Here is a 6,938-nt window from a genome sequence, read left to right as displayed (position 1 = left end):
AGGAGAAGAAGACCTTTGAGGGAGCTGGGGATCCTCATGTTGCTTTTTTTTTTTTTTTTTTTTTTTTTTTTCCTGCTGAAAGTACTGTTTTCTCCCAACTGCTGTGGAGGAGAGAGGCAGTAGAGCACAGAAAAGAAATTTATAGGAGCCCACATGCTGCTGAACACATTTGTACTGAAATCCTGGATAATTTACTGGCTGCAGAGATGATACAGCCCAGAGTTCAAACTGTAAAGAAAAATAAAAAAATAATAATAATAAAAAAATGGGGTGAGAAGGTGAGAAGAAGAGGGGGGAGAGCAGGGGGAAACACTTGAAGCTTCCTGCTGGAAGACTTTTCTAAAAGATAGCCAGTGTGCTGTAGTCTGGGATGCTTCAGCTGGAAAATCTGCAGGCAAGGGAGATACAAGGGGCTGTTTCAGGATTTGAGAGGCCTTTTCAAGGGTGAAGATCAAGGAATAAATGGGAGGGACAGAGAAGTCAAAAGCAACCACGAGAGTTTAAAAAGCAGGGGAAGTTTGGGGTCAATTGCTATCATTTAATATAACTGCACAGCTTGCTTCCTTAATACTAAGCAGGAGATGTACAATGAAACAGGTTAATATGGAGAAAGAGGAGGAAGCTGAGTTGAGAACGAGAGAAAGCAGCGACCACTTTGGCCTAATCTGCCTCCATTTTTCATTTTGCTGTCCGTGACCAGTGTGTACTTGAGATGGGAGCATTTTCTCTCCATCTGTTGGTGTAAGACAGAACCTTCACCAGGGCTGTGTTGCTGTGAGAGCAGCTCTGCCTGGAGGAGTTGGCCTCCACAAGTGAGTAGAAAATTCATTCCAATGTCTCATCCCTGTGAGACATTTCAGGGCTTTTTCTTTTCTTCCCTTCCTGTAATAAATAGAACAAGTAAAACTCTACACCCCATACTCCCCCCCCCCAGTTTCAGATTGATTCAACTGAAATCTTTAATCTGAAGCATATGGGAGCAATTTGTTCCAGTTCTGATATCTAATGATAACAAAAAAAACTTTTGCAACATTTAGTGCACTGAAATTTCAAACCAAAGGTGCTTTAGAATCAAAATAAATTATTCATCTGAAAAAAAAAAATAATACGAGAGAGAGAGAGATTATGGCAAGTTGAAAAGTTTTTTTTTTAGTGTTACATCTGGAGATTATTCCCTCTCCAATGGTCCTGCAAGCAGGTTGCCTCCTGACAAATCAGTTTCTGGGAAATGTGGTGTTTCTTGTGCCAGTTTCCTTCTCTGCTTGGGAGATCCTCATCTCAATAGTCCTATGCCTCAATCATCAGCCCCTTGAATGTGTGCTGAAATGACCCACGCTGAGCTTTCTTGTTGCAAAATCTGTTCCTTTACCTGGGCTAGATAAGCTGAACTGAACAGCAAGGGGAACTTTTTGCTTTTGCTAGCCAAAAAGAAAAAACAAATGAGTTAACAGGCAGCTTTTGCAGTGAGAATGCAGAAGGAAAGATGCTTGTGCTTCATTTACTTATTTTTTAAAGTGATGATGGGAAAATGGATTAAGCAATCTGACATCTAAAGGGAGAACTGTGTGACCCAGACACCTTCTGTCACACCCTGGAGCAGCAAGCAGTCTGGTATATACAAACTATAAAGCATCAGGTATTCTGGAGACTGGGACAGGACCCAAAACCAAGTTAATGGGGCATTCAGATGAGAATAAAAGAAACCTTATTTAAGGAGTTATAAAATCTTCAAAATATGTTCCACGTATAGAAGGAACAAGAGGTCACTGAAGTGGCCAGTTGGGCTTACATACAGCACTGAGGGCAACATGCTGGCAGTGCACATGCTGGATGATGCCAAAGAAATCAAATGTAGCTTGCCTCAGCTTAGGAAGGCCAAAGGACCAATAACACAAACAGATTTGATTATAACTCGGGCTGTCCCCTGGTGCTAGCGTGTTTCTAGAGCTAGAACTGAAGTTTTTCCATCGCAAATAGGGTTCATTGTGTACAAGCCCAGTGGCTCACCACATCAAGCTGTCTCTTCCCACTCTGAACTGACCTTTAGGTTTTCTTCAGACCATGGAAAGGAAAATCATGCCAGAGCCCCACAGGCTACTGGAGAAAGCCTGTCCCCTCTCCTTGCACTGTCCCCATCACAGCAAAGCCCTTCTGCATAAAAAACCTTTACACTTGAAAGACCAATGGCCCAACTTGTAAAATAATCCCCAGTGCAGGAAGTGGTGTGTCTCTCCTGTCAAAGATGTGTAGGATAATGGTTGGAGCAGGAGAACTCTGCAAAGGATACCCCATCTCTAGAGCTTCTGAGGGAAGGGAGAGGAATGGCTGGCTTGATCTAGTGCTTAGATTTAAGAAAAATACCTCCAGTTGTTAATCCCATGTGAAATTTCTGCCATTCAGCTTTTTTTTTTTTTTTTTTTTTTTTTTTTTTTCTTACAGAAGGGCTGGTACTAGGCAGAGCCTTGCTCAGAGTGCTGGGTTTTGGGAACCATCATCTTCAGGAATTAAATAATTAGGATTTAGGAACAGAGTCTAATATTGATCCTTAAATCCTTCCAGAGAATTTAGTCCCATATGTATAGGTGTTTAGTCTTTGAGAACAATCACAGTCCTACACAGTTTGGTTTTCCTATCTCTAAAACGTGCAAGATGAATAAAAACATGGGAAATCCTGCAAGAGTTTGGCTCTGTATTTGTTTAATCCCTCTGGACTGTTGTATCTAAATATTTATGTTACCTGAGATTTTGTTACAAATTTAATAATCAGAGCTGCTATACTCCAGTAGGCAACAAAAACAACCTTTGATTTGCACAATGCTTGGAGAAGAGATCAATCTTCAGTGCCTAGAAGGCACTTTGCCCATGGTGATGCATAAACACACTAGTGTGGGGTTTTGTGCTTGTAGGAGTAAATCACTTCTGTTATCCCTTCTGAAAAGTTAATCTGAAACATAGTTTCCTGTGCAAAAATTAAGGGGAAGCTTATCACCCACATAACCATAACTCTGTAGGTTATCGGACTATATTTTGTGGTTAAGTTGGAGCATATTTTCAGATAAATGTCTAATTCGATACTGTTTTCCCCCCTCTATCTGTCTGCCATTCTTCCCATTTTCCTGATAACGGTCACTATTAATAGACATGCTACTAAAGTCAGCACTTGGCAGTTCCAGTTTATGGTTTTAACTGAGAGAGATGTATCCAAGCCATGTGGACTGCTTTGTCCAGCTCCAGGCACTACAACTGAAGCACGGGGTGCTCCAGACACACTAGGTCCAAACCACAGAAGAGAAAGGTGGAAAAATCATCGGCAAATAAAAGAATTGGACTTGCTGAACAGCAGGAAAGCATTATAACTTATTGAGTAGGCAAGCAGTGGAATGGACTGTGTAGGAAGGTTTCAAATGGGACGGTTTTAAGAAACCTGAGAGAGGTGAATCAGTCCTTGAGCTGACCTATTGTGGATACTAGTTGCTGGACTGCTGTATTCCATTGTCCTTAAAAGCAGTTGTCATCCTGACTTAAACCCAGTTCAGATTAATGTCCACACCTGAATATGGCAATTAAGGACTGGGGTAAATGAATAATAATGCCATTCTAGACCTTTCCTCCAAGTCTTTTCTTTGCTTGACAGGTGCGGAGATGAGGTTCAGCACCTTGGGCTGTAACCTAATCAGATCTGTTTTTGTTCAGAGGGTTGAAAAGGTGAGTAATAACAAAAGCTTCATCTGAAACCTCTGAAACACAGCGATCACTGCTCTCCTGAATGTATGCAATGTATTGGCAGATATCCTTACTACACCAGACACCAACCTCATGAGAACAACTTCACAAGACATTTCCACAGTCATTCTTTTAAGTTTTTTGGCTGGTTGGTTGGTTACCACAAGCAAATTATAGCTAAACATCGGCTCTTCTCCCTTAACTTCCCAGACCTCCCACAGCCAGCATCATCTTTTCAATCTTTCTCTGGAAAGACCTTGTCATCCAAAGCCACCTATTGCTGAATTTTGTCATAAACAGGACCCAGCAATGTTTTCTGTGCTGCTGATTACTTTTTTCCCCCTACATCTCCATCCTGAACTCTTGACAGGAAGGAATTTGTACCACCAGAGCTCATCTGCTCACCCAACCCCTTGTTTTGCTGATGAGCTCCACGTTGCTGTGTAGACCTCCCGGCCTACTGACACGTGCTGCTCATCAGCAGCAAAGGAAGCTTCAGCTGGTAAGGTCAAACTGGATGAGCTAATTGTTTTAATTAACAAATTCCTACACATGAGAGAGATGCAGCTGCCTGGCTAACACAGTTACCCAGCCAGCTCATGGGAGGACAGCAATTAGCTTGCTGAAATGTTATTGAAGAGGTGAAGTTGCAGAAGCAATGCATAGAGCAGGCCTAGTGGTGTAAAGAAACTAGTGTGGAGGAGTCAGGGGGAGGTGGGAGAGGAACATGACTCCATCAGAGACATGGCCAGGCAGCGTGGGAGTCTGAAAATTCAGGTTGGTGTCTGAGCAGCAGAGGAGCAGCAGGACTCCACCAGAGCTGGGCCCACTCTCTAGTGGAGATCCCGGTGCTGGCCCATCCAGTGACTCTCCATGGGCTATTAACACAGTTCTCACGAATTGGAGAGTTTTTGTCTTATTAAAGAGCACCAAGAGGATGTTTCTCGTGACTAATTAATCTCTCCTCACTCTTCATGTCTCACTTCATTCTCTTCTTCATTATTCCCCATGGGCCTCCAGGCCTGGAAATCTCATTACTGCAAACACCATCTTTTGCTCCCTTCAAAACTCACATCATTACAGATCCCAACAGTTCTTGTAAGAAAAGCAAAGGCTCCATTTGAACCTTCTCCTGGGCCTTCCCAGCCATTTTAAGCTGCTCAATTATTTGCCCATCAATTACACAAACTAGGCATAGCAGTGAAATCAGGACTCCACTGTCTGAGGTGCAAATGAGGCAAATAAACCTCAACCCTCTCCCTGGTGAATTCACAATCCACCTGCATGTGCAACATTGCCTCTCTGGGGCCTCTTGTTGGAAAAATATCTTTTAAATGGTAAAAAGATTAACCACTAATTGAAGGAAGAGTGAGCCCAAGCAGCACAGATTTACATGGGAGGGTTTTATCTTCAAAGTCCATTAAGAAAAGTTCTAGCACTTCAGTTTGGATTTTTGTTTTGTTTTGTTTTCATTTCAGCAATGTTTAAGATCTGGGAAGATGTGTATGTGAGGATTAAAACATTACTGAGAATCTAGGTGTTGATCAGGGCACAGGGGGCATCCTGCAGTATCACCAAAATGCCTTTCTGAGAGGTGTTGCAGAGCCTTAGGACAAGGACTGAGTTGGTGAACCTCTTTGTACTCACATATATCATGTAACATGTTGGGAACTGAGTCTAGCTCACCAAAATTGGAGGCATGAGGCAAATTGGGTTGTAATTCCTCTACTGCTAGGAGGCATCTTGGTGCTGGTGGTACCTACCACAGTCAGAGGGGATATTTAAGAGTGCTCTACTCCTCTCCCTATCACTGGTGCATTGCCCATAGCCCACCTTTTTCCCTCCATCAAAGGTGTGATAACTCACTTCTTGGCAGTCTCGCAGGTGCTGTACTTTTGTCCCTGTCTAGATGTGAAATCATGAGCATTGACCAAGACTCGTGTGCATAGTTTTAACTTTTACATTCAATGACTGTGTACCAGCCACCTGAAAATCCTCCAAACCCATCCTCTCCCACCACATCTCTTGAGGTGTGCATTAGAAACCAGAGGGATCCAGGCTGAGAAGCCTTGTCTACACTGAATAGCCCCCAGTTCATCCTTGACAAAACTGCTTAACTCCACTGGAACTCTAGCAGTGATGAATTCTGACCTTTACAAGAAATCCAAAGCAGAGCAAGAGAATGTCTCTGTTTTCTAATTTAAATTTTACACTAGAAGGACATACATACATTTTAAACCCACCTCTTTAATCCTTGCAGCTGAACCATTCAGCTCTTGTGTTGCCACTGAGAATTCAGGCAAAATGTTTGACAGGGGGCTAGGGAGCTGCTCCGCATCATTAAGGAAAGCAGAGGTAGGGGGCGAGAGTGTGTGACCTCTGGAAGAAATAACCCATACTGACTGCATCAAACAGTAAAAAGTTGCTAGAAAAGAAGAGGATTAAACCCTTAAACCACACTTGAAATCACGTGCCCCAAAGTAGAGAAATTCCATCCTATCTTGTTTTCTCCTTGTATAATTAGTCTTCAAATATGCTTACTGGAGTGAGTGCATTTGTCCCAATCTAAGGAAACAAATGGAATGATGTAACTGGTTTCTTTCAGTTCCCACTTCAGTGCAACTTCACAATACCCTTGGACTTCAGGGGATTAAGTTCCTGTCTTGGCCGTGGTCCAGTTACTGGTCATTGCTATTTGTCGATTATCCCAGCATTCCAGAAAACATTTTATCCCCTTCATTAACTCACAATTGACCAATCACATAAATCAGGTTAAGGACTAGTGGACATGTCTACAAAGAAAGGAGAGATTCAAAGAAAGGCCAGATTAAAGAACAGGTTGAATTTGATATTTTTGAAGATCTCTATTCTTGAAATTGCAAATAATGACTCTTGAAAAAAAAAAAAGAAAAAAAAAGAAAAAAAAAAAAGAACATTAATTAAAACTACCGCTCTGTTGTTCACACTTTTCAAAGATTTAAAAATATCATTTCTCCATAGGAAGTCCCTACCTTCTTAAAGATACATAGCTCATTTCCATCATCATGCTTAAAAATACATTATTTACACATGTAAAATCTGTAAATATGTGAATGTACAGACGCACAACTGTGTTACAGGCTCACAGCGCTACTGGTGCACAAACACTGGCCTGCTGCTGTGTAGACAATGAATATTGTAGGCACACTGATGAAAGATTGAATTTAGGTCTGTGT

At 41.9% G+C, this 6,938-nt stretch overlaps 1 long non-coding RNA gene across 1 annotated transcript; it reads right to left on the bottom strand.

Moving 5' to 3' along the window:
• Positions 1 to 499: 499 nt before the first annotated feature.
• On the bottom strand, positions 500 to 6,587 carry LOC118165508. The gene is made up of 2 exons (XR_004750081.1): positions 5,967 to 6,587; positions 500 to 882 (listed from the first exon to the last, which is right to left on the bottom strand). It is a non-coding gene; the product is annotated as an uncharacterized LOC118165508 (long non-coding RNA).
• Between the last annotated feature and the right edge of the window lie 351 nt (positions 6,588 to 6,938).

The sequence above is a fragment of the Oxyura jamaicensis genome, chromosome 4 (assembly GCF_011077185.1).
Source record: "Oxyura jamaicensis isolate SHBP4307 breed ruddy duck chromosome 4, BPBGC_Ojam_1.0, whole genome shotgun sequence".
Taxonomy (NCBI): Eukaryota; Metazoa; Chordata; class Aves; order Anseriformes; family Anatidae; genus Oxyura; species Oxyura jamaicensis.
The sequence above is the reverse complement of the archived record's forward strand: the minus strand, read 5'-3'. Positions and strand labels throughout refer to the sequence as shown.